The sequence below is a fragment of the Zalophus californianus genome, chromosome 6, assembly GCF_009762305.2.
Source record: "Zalophus californianus isolate mZalCal1 chromosome 6, mZalCal1.pri.v2, whole genome shotgun sequence".
Classification (NCBI taxonomy): Eukaryota; Metazoa; Chordata; class Mammalia; order Carnivora; family Otariidae; genus Zalophus; species Zalophus californianus.
The window spans coordinates 120641225-120657575 of record NC_045600.1 but is presented as its reverse complement, the minus strand read 5'-3'; positions in this window follow the sequence as shown (position 1 = coordinate 120657575).

Here is a 16351-nt window from a genome sequence, read left to right as displayed (position 1 = left end):
TCAAACTCTCTCTTTTCGTAGATGACATGATACTTTATGTGGAAAACCCAAAAGATTCCACCCCCGACATACTAGAACTCATACAGCAATTCAGTAATGTGGCAGGATACAAAATCAATGCACAGAAATCAATTGCTCTCTTATGCACTAACAATGCAACTGTAGAAAAAGAAATTAAAGAAAAGATTCCATTTACAATAGCACCAAAAACCATAAGATACCTCAGAATAAACCTAACCAAAGAGGTAAAGGATCTATACTCTAGGAACTAAAGAACACTCATGAGAGAAATTGAAGACACAAAAAGATGGAAAAACATTCCATGCTCATGGACCGGAAAAATAAACATTGTTAAAATGTCTATGCTACCCAGAGCAATCTATACCTATACCAATGCTATCCCAATCAAAATTCCAATGACATTTTCAAAGTGCTGGAACAAACAATTCTAAAATTTGTATGGAATCAGAAAAGACCCCGAATTGCCAAGGAAATGTTGAAAAAGAAAAACAAAATTGGGGGCATCACGTTGCCCAGTTTCAAGCTATATTACAAAGCAGTGAGCACAAAGACAGCATGGTACTGGCATAAAAACAGACATATAGACTAATGGAACAGAATAGAGATCCCAGATATGGACCCTCACCTCTATGGTCAAATAATCTTTGACAAAGCAGTAAAAAATATGCAATGGAAAAAAGACAGTCTCTTCAATAAATGGTCCTGGGAAAATTGGACAGCCACATGCAGAAGAATGAAACTCGACTATTCTCTAACACCATACACAAAGATAAACTCAAAATGGATGAAAGCCCTCAATGTGAGACAGGAATCCATCAAAATCCTAGAGGAGAACATAGGCAATAACCTCTTTGACATCGGCCACAGAAACTTCTTTCAATATACATCTCCAAAAGCTAGTGAAACAAAAGCAAAAATGAACTTTTGGAACTTCATCAAGATAAAAGCTTCTGCACAGGAAAGGAAACAGTCAACAAAACAAAGAGGCAACCCACAGAATGGGAGAAGATATTTGCACATGACACTACAGATAAAGGGCTGGTATCCAAGTTCTATAAAAAATTTCTCAAACTCAACATCCAAAAAACAAATGATCAAGTCAAAAATGGGCAGAAGACATGAACAGACACTTCTCTGAAGATGACATAGAAATGGTTAACAAACACATGAAAAAATGTTCATCATCATTAGCCACCAGGGAAATTCAAATCAAAACCACATTGAGATACCACCTTACACTGGTTAGAACGGCAAGAAACAGCAAATGTTGGAGAGGTTGTGGAGGAAGGGGAACCCTCTTACACTGTTGGTGGGATTGCAAGTTGGTATAGCCACTTTGGAAAACAGTGTGGAGGTTCCTCAAAAAATTAAAAATAGAGCTACCCTATGACCCAGCAATTGCACTCCTGGGTATTTACCCCAAAGACACAGATGTAGTGAAAAGAAGGGCCATATGCGCCCCAATGTTCATAGTGGCAATGTGCACAATAGCCAAACTGTGGAAAGAGCTGAGATGCCCTACAGCAGATGAATGGATAAAGAAGATGTGGTCCATATATACAATGGAATATTACTCAGCCATCAGAAAGGATGAATACCCAACTTTTACATCAACATGGCTGGGACTGGATGAGATTATGCTAAGTGAAATAAGTCAAGCAGAGAAAGTCAATTATCATATGGTTTCACTTATTTGTGGAACATAAGGAACAGCATGGAGGACATTAGGAGAAGGAAGGGAAAAATGAATGGGGGGAATCAGAAGGAGAGATGAACCATGAGAGACTATGGACTCTGAGAAACAAACTGAGGGTTTTAGAGGGAGGGTGGTGGTGGGATGTGTTACCCAGGTGATGGGTATTAAAGAGGGCATGTACTGCATGGAGCACTGGGTATTATAGGAAAACAATGACTCGTGGATCACCACATCAAAAACTAATGATGTATTGTATGGTGACTAACATAACATAATAAAATTAAATTAAAAAAAGGAAACATAAAGATCTAAAACTATTTTTAAAAAATCATTTTTAAGGTAAAGAGAGGGAAAAATATTTGGGATCAAAGGTCTGAAGCAGATGACAAACAGCTTGTTTTCTTATGGGAATGATGTGGCCCCAGGCAGGGCTGGTGCATTTGCATTTCAACCAAAATTTCTGCTAGAGTCAGGGCCAAAACTGTTGGAGACTTCCTTAAAAAGCATTGCACTTACAAGTGGGAATTCAAAAAAGCAAATTACCTACAACAGCAGGCTTTGAAAGAAGAGTTGCTTATTGTCCCTACTATGCCTTGTTCCACATCCCAAGGTCTCTGAATTTCATTCTGATGTCCTAGAATGCCACTACCCTTCCTTTGTCTCCTAAATTCTGCAAGACCCAGGTCCCATCCTTTGTGAACCTTGACAGCTACCCTCATCATTTCAGGTGGACAGTGTTTTGAGTTTCCACAGCTTATTATTTGATTATGTTCTGCCTTACAGTATTTCTAGGATTCTTACTTTGGAACTGTTGTATAATTAACTCAGGGACATCAGATTGTATGTAAACTCCCATATCCCCTTTGGCACTTACAGCTCATTTTATATATTCATTGTTCAATAGATTCTTATAGATAGACTAATTGGTACCTAAGTGCTACAATAAATATTGCTCTAAACAGTCCCTTCCCTCACAAGGCATGTAAATATTAGTTGTGGGCCCTTGAGTATTCATTGCTGTTTTGTTACGCTGGAAAAGCATTTGGCTGGATCCTGAGACCACATGATTCATGGAAGCCTAGACCTTGGAATCCATACATGTAATTTTGTATTCCATTTCAGCCATTTACTATGTGACCTCGGGCAGTTTATTTAACCACCTTGAGGGTCAATGCCCTCATATGGTAACATGAACATTGATGAGATCATATACAGAACACAGCAGACCCTCAGCAAGTGTCAATTTACTTTTTCCTTCTATAGGAGACATAGAAGAGAGATTTTTAAATGACAGCTCAGAATTTGAAGTAAGAAGTTTCTTTGAGAGTTAAATTATAGAACCAACATATAATAAACTAAAACAGAGATGTCTAAATTCACAAGGAACACCATGATTGAATGAAGAGTCTTTTACACAAGACTGCCCAGGCCAGTTTCCTTCTCTGTATGGTAGACATTTTGGAAGGGAATGTAGCAGGGTTTTTTACATTCATCTATTCAATATTTAAATTATAGAACCCATTCCTTTCTGCACAGTCTTTGGTAATAAAACTTCATAGGTGCTTACCTGGCAAGAAGTCCAGGGTTAGTTTGTATGAATGTTTATGCACCTGTGAACTATTTCTGACTATGGTTGAATAAGTTAACATTCTATTTTATGCTTCAATTTCTTTTGAACTTGTTAAGTCTGTAGGCCCACGTGCTTTTATCAATTGTCCACATTTCATGGATTGTAGCTTTAAATGCTCACAAGAGTCAGCCAAATGGACTATGAGACAATAGGGAACACTGGGGATTGTGGCAAAATAAAAACATGATCCACCTACAGCCTTACAAATGTAAATTATTTTAGATACTAAATGGGTCAAAGAGTTATCTCCTGGCTGGATCCAGGCCATTCCTTGGACAATTGTTTTGTATCCCTGATTTTCTGTCCCATGTAGAGTTGTGGTATTTTTCAAATTTTAATAGCTGGGAGAAAACCGAACCACCCCCTTCTTGATCCATTTATCTGATGTCAGCCACCCGAGTTCCAGAATGGGTTCTCAAACTTTGGTTTGCATAAAAATCACTGTGTGTCCTTTAAAAAAACAGGAAGTTTCTCAAGGCCTGACTGCACATTCTAGGGCAACAGCTATATACATGGGTCAGGAATCAATGTTTTTATTGACCATCCAGCCACATTGATTCAGATGTTCCTTGGACCTTTCTGAGGAACACTGGTATTAATATTGGTGGTCTCAAAATTGAAATCTTAAAGGATGTCACATGTAATACCTTCCATTCCTACCTATATAAATTTGAGACCAGAACTAAGGAATCCTTCATTTTACTGGTTTGGGGGTCTACACTTCTCACATTCCTCCTCTTTCTGTTTGGCATTGGAGTACTGAAGAGAGAAGCAGGACTGAGCCTAGCTGACCTGAGGTAAGATTCCCTTCAGGGAATTTGTAATCTATTTGGGAAATCAAACAAAGGAATACCAAGCACAATGATTAACCTATTCTTTTTTTTCCCCAGCTATTATTGAGGTATACTTGACAAATAAAATTGTAATATATTTAAAGTGTACAATGTGATGACTTGACATAAGTATACATTGTGAAGAGATTCCCACAATCAAGTTGATTAAAATGCCCATAACCTCAAATAGTTAACCTTTCTTGTGTGTGTATGTTTAAGATCTATTTTCTTAACAAATTTCAATTATATGATACAGTCTTATCAACTACAGTCATCAGATCCCCAGAAGTACATAGTCTTCTTTTTCTCTTTCCATTTTACAGAAATGTAGTTGATATAGAGCATTGTATAAGTTTCAGGTATACAGCATAGTGACTTGACTGATATAGATTGCAAAATGATTAACACAATGAGTTTAGTTAACACCCATCATCTCATATAAACACAAAAAAGAGAAAAGAAAGAAAAATATATATTTTCTTTGTGATCAAAAATGTTGGAGTCTACTCTCTCAACAAGTTTCAAATATGCCACACAGCAGTGTTAACTACAGTCATCATGTTGTACATTTCTTCCCCAGTATTTATTTTTCTTATAACTGGTAGTTTGTAACCACACATCCAATTCCCTCATCTCTGCCTCGGATAAGAGATCTCTGCCCTGATCTCCTTTCCTATGAATTTAGTTTTTCTTTTTAAATTTCACACATGAGTGAGATCATACAGTGTCTATCTTTCTTTACCTGACTGATATCACTTAGCATAATGCCCTCAAGATCCGTCCGTGTTATTTCAGTGATTAACCTATTCTAAAGCAACTTACTCAAAGTCTGTGTTGAGCATGTATATATTTATGTGGTTCCATTATCTGATCTTACTAGATTTTGATATATTATCATATTTTCTCATCTATTGTACCTAGGATCCTAAAAATCCTGCTGTGGCCCTATTACCTCTTTCTCCTGCTTTTGAGTATGACTCTCCTAGCAGTACCTGAAAAGAGCCCATAGTTGAAGCAAGATAGAGACCATTCATGCATGCCTCATGTGTATGTGTATACACAATGTGTATCAAGTGTTGACAATTTGCAGCCATAACTTCAGTTTGACAGAAGAGAGATGGACCCATGCATGCTTAAATTTAGTTCAGAAGAGCTCATAGCAATCATAAAGATCTTATTCAAATACTTTCCTTCCATTGGGGTGTTTTTTGTATCTTTTAAATACAGAAAACAAAGAAATTAAAGCTGTTTTTATACAATGATGTTAAGGAGGTCAGTAGTTTCTGGACTCATTCAATCTGGCAGAGTTCCTAGAGAAGACTGGACTTGACAGGTATACTCAATGGGAGAATGGAGGCTGGCTCTGAGAGTCAAGGAGGTCCACCTGTGCAGAGAGCTAGCAGACAGCAGAAGATGGACTCTGAGCAGACAAGGGCAGCCATGCAGGGGTGCTGCTCCTCAGAGGCTGACAGAAGTGTGCAGACAGAGCTTCCAAATGGGGCCAGATTTTGCACTCTCAGGGTTGAAAAGGCTCTTGTAGGTGCCATGATTTGAAAAGTATCTGTATAAAATTACCCAGCTGTCCTTTGGGTGTTATAGGCTTGTGAAGCTCCAGTAGTCTTTTAGGAATGTTGAATGGCCTATAAAATCTTCTCTGCAAATGAGGAGCTTGGCCATGCCCCGATAGGCCTAAATTTTTTCATTTTGATTCAAAGATACAAAATCCCCCCTGGGTTTTCCTGTCAAACAGTCTTGGGATTTCACTCTCCAGAAGTAAAAAGGCTTGCTCAGTTCTGTGGAAGGGTAGGTGGCTGGTGTGCAGCAAGGCAACACCAGATGAGCCATGCAGCTGAGGGCTCACAGCAATCCAAAGGCCAATCCAGAGGTCACCATATCATTTCTCTGGCTGTTCCCCTTACTTAGTCATTGGGAAAGTACTTACCACTCCAATGCTTTTCTTGTTTATTGACTGTTTTTTAATGATTAGAATGGGAGCCCTGTGATTTTGTTTTATACACTGCTTATCCCTGGTGCCCAGAGCCTAGAACATAGGAGGTGCCCAATATCACTTAATGGAAAGAAGGAATAAGTAAAGCATAAGTGAATGGGTAGATGGCAAACAAGAATGGAACCAGAAGGTTGCCACAAACTTTGGCATCAAGGCAGGTTCTTCTGGTTGCCTTTTTCTGAGGCCATTCAAAGGAAGAAAGCCAATCAACCTGATTTCCTATTCTTAGATGTAGTATACATTTTGGTCCATTCCCTAACAAAGCTGGAAAGCCATTCTTCCCAATGCTATGGCCAAAAACTAAAGCAAATATATGAAATCCTAACGAACACTCACAGAAGACTGCATGCCTTTCTCCTAATGTCTATAACACGAATTGCCTGCCATCGCTGATTTGTTTGACCACCAGTATCTTTCTCTTGAGGTCTGGAGAATACTGTACTTTGTGCTTTAGAAAACACTTGCTGCTGGTGTCCTAAATGGAAGTTATTTATTTTGAGGATGTCACTATTTTAAAAAATGCCATTGTCTTCCATGATAATAGCATCATATCAGTATGCAGTATCATTTTCCATAACAGCATATATAGTGTTCCTTTATGTTTAGTAAAAGTGTTCCATAAATGAAGCACTGTAAAGCTTTATTACTTATAAGCCACATTACTAAAATAGAGGTTTGATATTAAGAAATGTGTGGTTTCCATAGCATCTTGTTCTATAGAAAAAAAGTCATTTTCTATTAAATTAAATATATAACATGTACCATACTTCACATCTCATATAGTGAAAATTTTTTTTTGCAATAATTACTTTTTAAACAGCTCACAAGAGAATTTAAGTTCTCTTCTTTTTGAAGAGCTATGGCTTTCATTAAACCAAACTGAAATAATTAATAACTATCCTAGTTCAGCATTGTTTCTTCTAAATATAACAAAATGATTGAAACTTTCTGTTTAAAAAGTGTCATGGCTACAAATAATGTGGTAAAACCATATTAATTAGGATTCAAGGGTAAAGACAAGGGGTTCTAAATTAATGTGTTATTTAAAATTTTATAGTTATACTTTCCTTTCCAATGCTTACAACAACAAAGTCTCAACCAATGAAGCTTGGCCAGTAGAGACATTGTCGAGAGGCAAAAAACAAGTTTTGTTTTTTTTTTAAGATTTTATTTATTTATTTGCCAGAGAGAGAGAGAGATAGCAAGAGCAGGAACACAAGCAGGGGGAGTGGGAGAGGGAGAAGCAAGCTTCCTGCAGAGAAGGGAGCCCGATGCTGGGCTCAATCCCAGGACCCTGGGATCATGACCTAAGCCAAAGGCAGACGCTTAATGACTGAGCCGCCCAGGTGCCCCGAGTTTGGAAGATATTCATGAAACCATCACCATAATCACAGTAATAAATATATCCCACCTCCAAAAGTTTCTTTATGCTTCTTTGTTTTTAGGCAAAAATATTTTTATTAATTTTTTTAAGATTTTATTTATTTATTTGACAGAGAGAGATAGCGAGATAGGGAACACAAGCAGGAGGAATGTGAGAGGGAGAAGCAAGCTTCCTGCAGAGCAGGGAGCCTGATACGGGGCTCGATCCCAGGACCCTGGGACCATGACCTGAGCCGAAGGCAGATGCTTAATGACTGAGTCACCCAGGCACCCCATAGGCAAAAATATTTTTAATTAGCACATAGAAGAAAACATTAAGGATACCTAAAATTATTAGTATCATATTATGGAAATAATCTTAAAGATTTACCTTGTTTTCATATTTTGTGTATGAATGACAAGAGGCTCATAGGGAGTTTAACTAGCTCATTTTGGAGCCACACTGAGAGGAATCAGGAGTTTTGAGCTGCAGCCTTTTTTCACACACAACCTTTTTTCCCTCCTGGTTACCACCTACCTGATTTGGCCTCCAATGCAAATCCTCTTTGTCCATTTGATTTAGCCTCTTTTTTTTTTTTTTTACTGTTTTCTGTAAAACAGATAAAAGTTATTGAGCAGCAAGCAGTGGTGTGAAGGCAGAGCTGGATAAGCAGAGGCTTCAGCACCCCACTCATCACTCCAGTGTCCTCCACTTGGCCTTCTAACCAGGTGTGACCCTAAGGGGCTCCTTTGTGGGAGATGGTGGCTGCAACTTAGGGCATGCCAGAGTTTAAATATGTTACTTCTACTGACTTTTATATTTTAAGAGTTGTTCCTATAAAATAGGAAAATGACTACTTCCATTTTACACATGGGGACACAGAAGTCCAGAGAGTTTCACAGCCCAAAGCAATAGAATGGGCACTTGATCATGGAGCCTTCCTTAACCACTGTATAATGATTTCCCAGAATCTGAATTAACAAGCATTTATTACTGTACTTAACTATGTGGCATTACATGAGACTGGGAGAAAATATTCTTAGGGTGTCCCAGTAATTCTCTTAGGCCCCTGAGATAATGCCCTCAAGTAAAGCAGTTATAAGTGTGAAATGCTTGCTTTTCTCAAAGTGTGGTTTCCAAACTAAGCACAGAATGGGACACATTTTCAAAATGGAAAAATGTTTCTGCTGTAGAAATTTATTGGCATCTTATTCACGCTCACTTAGAAACATTTCCCACCAATCAGGGACACCAGAAGCGAGTGTGGGGCTTCATGAATAGAGGTAGCATGTCCCATGAGGCCATGACAATGGCAACAAGTTCCACTTCCTTGATGAACACTGAAATGCTCACTCTACCACAGGATAGATGCTTAAATGTTTTGTGCAGAAAGGTGGTTCCAGAGTGGCACTTCCACATAGCTGAAATACAGTTGGCAGGGATTAAGAGACACACTTTTGGTCAACAGCATAGTCCTACATATGTAGAGAACACATTTCCAATTACATGAATTGTATAAAAACTTTGATTTTTAGATGGATAAATAGCACTGAGATTCCATGCACAGGGGTTGAGAAATATGGGACAGATTCATAGTGATAATTGTAATGCTGATGTTTTATATTGTTTTTTCTTATGTTATGTCAATCACCATACATTAGAACATTAGTTTTTCATGTAGTATTCCATGATTCATTGTTTGCGTATAACACCCAGTGCTCCATGCAGAACATGCCCTCTTTAATACCCATCACCAGGCTAACCCATTCACCCACCCTCCTCCCCTCTAGAACCCTCAGTTTGTTTTTCAGAGTCCATCGTCTCTCATGGTTCATCTCCCCCTCCGATTTCCCCCACTTCATTCTTCCCCTCCTGCTATTTTCTTTCTTTCTTTCTTTCTTTTTTTTTTTTTAATATATAATGTATTATTTCTTTCAGAGGTACAGTTCTGTGATTCAACATTCTTACACAATTCACAGCACTCACCATAGCACACATTCCCCAATGTCTATCACCCACCCATCCCATCCCTCCCACCCCCCACCACTCCAGCAACCCTCAGTTTGTTTCCTGAGATTAAGAATTCCTCATATCACTGAGGTCATATAATACCTGTATTTATCTGATTAACTTATTTCACTCAGCAAAATACCCTCCAGTTCCATCCACGTCATAGCAAATGGCAAGATTTCATTCCTTTTGATGGCTGCATAATATTCCATTGTAAATATATACCACATCTTCTTTCTCCATCTTGGACATCTTGGCTCTTTCCAAAATTTGGCAATTGCTGACATTGCTGCTATAAACATCAGGGTGCACGTACCCCTTTGGATCCCTACATTTCTATCTTTGGGGTAAATACCTAGGAGTGCAATTACTTGATTTTATGGTAACTCTATTTTCAACTTTTTGAGGAATGTCCATACTATTCTCCAGAGTGGCTGCACCAGCTTGCATTCCCAACAACAGTGTAGGAGGGTTCCCCTTTCTCTGCATCCCCGCCAACATCTGTCCTTTCGTGACTTGTTAATTTTAGCCATTCTGACTGGTGTGATGTGGTATCTCATTGAGGTTTTGATCTGGATTTCCCTGATGCTGAGCGATGTTGAGCACTTTTTTATGTGTCTGTTGACCATTTGGATGTCTTCTTTGGAAAAATGCCTGTTCATGTCTTCTGCCCATTTGTTGATTGGATTATTTGTTCTTTGGGTGTTGAGTTTGATAAGTTCTTTAGAGATTTTGGATACTAGCCCTTTATCTGATATGTCAGTTGCAAATGGCTTCTCCCAATCTGTTGGTTGTCTTTTGGTTTTGTGGACTGTTTCTTTTGCTGTGCAAAAGCTTTTTATCTTGATTACATCCCAATAGTTCATTTTTGCCCTTGCTTCCCTTGCCTTTCATGACGTTTCTAGGAAGAAGTTGCTGTGGCTGAGGTCAAAGATGTTGCTGCCTGTGTTCTCCTTTAGGATTTTGATAGACTCCTGTCTCACATTGAGGTCTTTCAACCACTTTGAGTCTATTTTTGTGTGTGGTGTAAGGAAATAGTCCAGTTTCATTCTTCTGCATGTGGCTGTCCAATTTTCCCAACACCATTTGTTAAAGAGACTTTTTTCCACTGGATATCCTTTCCTGCTGTGTCAAAGATTAGTTGACCATAGAGTTGAGGGTCCATTTCTGGGCTCTCTATTCTGTTCCACTGATCTATGTGCCTATTTTTGTGCCAGTAGCATACTGTCTTGATGATGACAACTTTGTAATAGAGCTGGAAGTCCGGAATTGTGATGCCGCCAGCTTTGCTTTTCTTTTTCAACATTCCTGTGGCTATTCAGGGTATTTTCTGGTTCCATACAAATTTTAGGATTATTTCTTCCATTTCTTTGATAAAAGTGGATGCTTTTGATGGCGATTGCATTGAATGTGTAGATTGCTCTAGGTAGCATTAACATCTTCAGAATATTTGTTCTTCCAATCCATGAGCATGGAACTTTTTTCCATTTCTTTGTGTCTTCCTCAATTTTTTTCATGAGTATTTTATAGTTTTCTGAGTACAGATTCTTTGCCTCTTTGGTTAGATTTATTCCTAGGTATCTTATGGTTTTGGGTGCAACTGTAAATGAGATTGACTCTGTAATTTCTCTCTCTTCTGTCTTGTTGTTGTATAGGAATGACACTGATTTCTGTGCATTGATTTTATATCCTGCCACTTACTGAATTCCTCTATGAGTTCTAGCCGTTTTGGGGTGGAGTCTTTTCGGTTCTCCACATAAAGTATCATATCATCTGCAAAGAGTGAGAGTTTCAATTCTTTGCCGATTTGGATGCCTTTGATTTCTTTTTGTTGTCTGATTGCTGTGACTAACACTTCTAATACTATGTTGAATAGCAGTGGTGATAGTGGACATCCCTGCTGCCTTCCTGACCTTAGGGGGAAAGCTCTCAGCTTTTCCCCATTGAGAATGATATTCGCTGTAGGTTTTTCATAGATGGCTTTTATGATATTGAGGTATGTACCCTCTATCCCTATATTCTGAAGAGGTTTGATCAAGAAAGGATGATATACTTTGTCAAATGCTTTTTCTGCATCTATTGAGAGGATCATATGGTTCTCGTTCTTTCTTTTATTAATGTATTGTATCACAATGATTGATTTGCAGATGTTGAACCAACCTTGCAGCCCAGGGATAAATACTACTTGGTCGTGGTGAAAAATCCTTTTAATGTACTGTTGGATCCTATTGGCTAGTATTTTGGTGAGAAATTTTGCATCTGTGTTCATCAAGAATATTCGTCTATAATTCTCTTTTTGGATGGGGTCTTTGTGTGGCTTGGGGATCAAGGTAATGGTGGCCTCATAAATGAGTTTGGAAGTTTTCCTTCCATTTCTATTTTTTGGAACAGTTTCAGAAGAATACGTACTCTTCTTGAAATGTTTGTTAGAATTCCCCTGGGAAGCCATCTGGCCCTGGACTTTTGTTTGTTGGGATGTTTTGATTACTCCTTCAATTTTCTTAGTGGTTATAGGTCTGTTCAGGTTTTGTATTTCTTCCTGGTTCAGTTTTGGTACTTCATACATCTCTAGGAATGCATCCATTTCTTCCACATTATCTAATTTGCCAGCATATAGTTGCTCATAATGTGTCTTATAATTGTTTGTATTTCCTTGGTGTTGGTTGTGATCTCTATTCTTCCATTCATGATTTTATTTATTTGGGTCCTTTCTCTTTTCTTTTTGATAAGTCTGGCCGGGGGTTTCTCAATCTTGTAAATTCTTTCAAAGAACCACCTCCTAGTTTCATTAATCTGTTCTACTGTTCTTTTGGTTTCTATTTCATTGATTTCTGCTCTGATCTTTATTATTTCTGTTCTCCTTCTGGGTTTAAACTTTATTTGCTGTTCTTTCTCCAGCTCCTTTAGGTGTAGGATTATGTTGTGTATTTGAGACCTTTCTTGTTTCTTGAGAAACAAGAAAAGAAAGAAAATTGCTATATACTTTCCTCTTAGGACTGCCTTTGCTGTATCCCAAAGATTTTGAAAAGTTGTGTTTTCACTTTCATTTGTTTCCATGAATTTTTTTAATTCTTCTTTAATTTCCTGGTTGACCCATTCATCCTTTAGTAGGATGCTCTTTAGCTTCCATGTATTTGAGTTCTTTCCAACTTTCCACTTGTAATTCAGTTCTAGTTTCAAAGCATTGTGGTCTGAAAATATGCAGGGAATAATCCCAATCTTTTGGTACCAGTAGAGACCTGATTTGTGACCTAGGATGTGATCAATTCTGGAGAATGTTCCATGGGCACTAGAGAAGAATGTGTATTCCTTTGCTTTGGGAAGGAATGTTCTGAATATATCTTTGAAGTCCATTTGGTCCAGTGTGTCATTTAAAGTCTTTATTTCCTTGTTGATCTTTTGCTTAGATGATCTGTCCATTTCAGTCAGGGGGGTGTTAAAGTCCCCTAATATTATCGTATTGTTTTCAATGTGTTTCTTTGCTTTTGTTATTAATTGGCTTATACAAATGGCTGCTCCCACGTTAGGGGCATAGATATTTACAACTGTTAGATCTTCTTGTTGGATAGACCCTTTAAATAGGATATAGTGTTCTTCTTCATCTCTTATTACAGTGTTTGGTTTAAAATCTAATTTGTCTGATATAAGGTTTGCCACCCCAACTTTCTTTTGGTGTCCATTAGCATGGTAAATGGTTTTCCACCCCCTCACTTTCAATCTGGGGGTGTCTTTTGGTCTAAAGTGAATCTCTTGCAAATAGCATATCGATGGGTCTTGTTTTTTAATCCAATCTGATAGCCTGTGTCTTTTGATTGAGGCATTGAGCCCATTTACATTCGGGGTCACTATTGAAAGATATGAATTTAGTGCCATTGTGTTGCCTGTTAGGTGACTCTTACTGTATATTGTCTGTGTTCCTTTCTGGTCTGTATTACTTTTAGGCTCTCTCTTTGCTTAGAGGACTCCTTTCAATATTTCTTGTAGGGCTGGCTTCGTGTTTGCAAATTCCTTTAGTTTTTGTTTGTCCTGGAAGCTTTTTATTTCTCCTTCTATTTTCAATGACATCCTAGCTGGATATAGTATTCTTGGCTGCATATTTTTCTCGTTTAGTGCTCTGAAGATATCATGCCAGTCCTTTCTGGCCTGCCAGGTCTCTGTGGATAGGTCTGTTGCCAATCGAATTTTTCTCTCATTGTAGATTACAGATCTCTTCTCCCGCGCTGCTTTCAGGATTTTCTCTGTCTCTGAGACTTGTAAGTTTTACTATTAGATGTTGGGGAGTTCATCTATTTTTATTGATTTTGAGAGGGGTTCTCTGTGCCTCCTGGATTTTGATGCCTGTTTCCTTCCCCACATTAGGGAAGTTTTCTGCTATAATTTGCTCCAATATATCTTCTGCCCCTCTCTCTCTTTCTTCTTCTTCTGGGATCCCAATTATTCTAATATTGTTTTATATTATATTATCACTTATCTCTCGAATTCTTCCTTCGTGTTCCAGTAGTTGTTTATCTCTCTTTTTCTCAGCATCTTTATTTTCCATCATTTGGTTTTCTCTATTACTAATTCTCTCTTCTGTCTCATTTAACCTAGCAGTTAAATACTCCATTTTTTATTGCACCTCATTAATAGCCTTTTTGATTTCAACTTGGTTAGATTTTAGTTCTTTTATTTCTCTAGAAAGGTTTTCTCTAATAACTTCCATGCTTTTTTCAAGCCCAGCTAGTATCTTTAAAAGCATCATTCTGAACTCTAGTTCCAACATCGTACTAATATCCATATTGTTTAGGTCCCTGGAAGTCGGTACTTCCTCTTGTTCTTCTTTTTTTAGGTGATTTTTTCTGTCTTGTCATTTTGTCCAGAGGAGAACAGATGAATGAGAGAACAAAGTGCTAACAGGGTAAAAATGTCCCCAGAAAGTATACACTAAACAAATCAGAAAAGACCTGAAACCAGGGGTAAAGAAAGATAAAGAAGAAAAAAAGAAATAGGAAATGATAAAAACCAACAAACAAAAACAAAACAAAGAAAACAGAATATGATCAAATATGATCAGTCTGGTGCATAGATCAGTGCCACACACTAGACTTTGGGTGTATTTTGGTCTGTTAGAAGAAAGTGCTTCCCAAAACTTTAAAGAAAGAAAAGCTTATATATGTACAAAAATAAGGATTAATACAATGAAGGGATGAAATATGACTATAAAGATGAAAATTATAAAAGATTTTATTAATGGAATTGATAATATAAGAGGTTGGTTGAAAAAAGAAAGAAGAGGATTAAAAAAAGGGAGAGAATGTGATCAGGAAGGAGACTAGAACAAAGCCATACACTAGAGATTTAAGGTATATTTTGATCTGTTAGAAGAAACTGTATCCCAAAATTTTAAAGAGAGAACAACTTATATATATATATATATATACATATATACACACCAAAAATAAGGGTAACTACTATGAAGGGATAGAATATGACTCTAAAAATGAAAAATAAAAAAAAGATTTTTTTAAAAAAGGGATTGATAAGATGTTGGTTGCAAAGGGAAAAAGAAAAATTAAAAAAAAAAAAGGACAGTTAAAAAAATTAACTTTGAAAGACTAAAGAATCATGGTAAAAAAGCCATGAATTCTATGTGCAGTATTCCTCAGCACTGGTATACTGCCGTTCTCGTTGATCGATAAACTTGGTCTTGGCTGGCTGTTCTTGCAGATCTTCTGGGGGAGGGGCCTGTTGCCGTGGTTCCCAAATGTCTTTGCAGTTGGCGGAATTGCCCTGCCCTTGCCAGGTCCAGGCTAAGTAATCTGTTTGGGTTTGTTCTTGGGAGCTTTTCTTCCCTGCAAGCTTTCCATACAACAATGGAGGATGAGAGTGAAAACGGTGGCCTCCCAATCTCCACCCTGGAAGGGTCAAGAACTCAGGGGCCCCACTCCTCAGTGAGCCCCCAGAGAAAAGCAGGCAGTCACTCCTGTCTTCCCGGTCTCCAACCACATTCCGTGCACACCTGGCCAGTGATCAAGCATTTCTATCTCTGTCACCCGACCCCATGTGGAGTCTCCAAACCCAGCAGATCCCTGCGATGTGCTCCCATGCCACTCCTCCCAGGGGAGGGAGGGGAATCTCTTCAGATCTGCCACTTGTTGGGCCCCTGCTGGAAGAGCAGTGGCCCTACTGTCCCGTGGATCATGGTTTATGGCAACCCCGAGGTGAAAGCCCATTCCTCAGCTCCGCCTCTTCAGCTGGCTTTCCTGCTCTAATACCTGGGAGCTCTGCTGCACTCAGGCACCCCTCTCTTCCTCTGACCCCAAGGGTCCTGAGAATACACAAACTCGTAAATAGCACCTTCATGTAAAGATATGTTGAGAAATGAACTACAGAAGTTTCTGGTTACATGTCTTGTGCCTAATTTAGTATTTTGTATATAGAAATTTCTTAGGCAGCATAGAATTTTTAGAATTTTTTTAGGTCACATTAGAATCATGTGTTGAAGAAAAGCACAGGACCTACATACTCCAGAGGAAAGACTGGTTGATTATCTTTCCTTCAAGTATGTATAAAACTCTATCACTTTATTCTAAAAGCAAGGAGCGAGAATTGTTTTTGTTAAATTTCAAGACTAGATTGAGGCTTAAGTCTTTAAAATCTGACTTTTGTTGGCCAATCTGAGCACTGACCTAGAGATGTTTCAAAAGAAAGACCAAACTGAAGGACAAGGGGAGCTGCAAGGTGCCCAAGGCCTGAGGGACACCCTTGGGCCAGCCAGGTGGTCAAGAGAGGTCAGGCTTCAGGAGAGAAC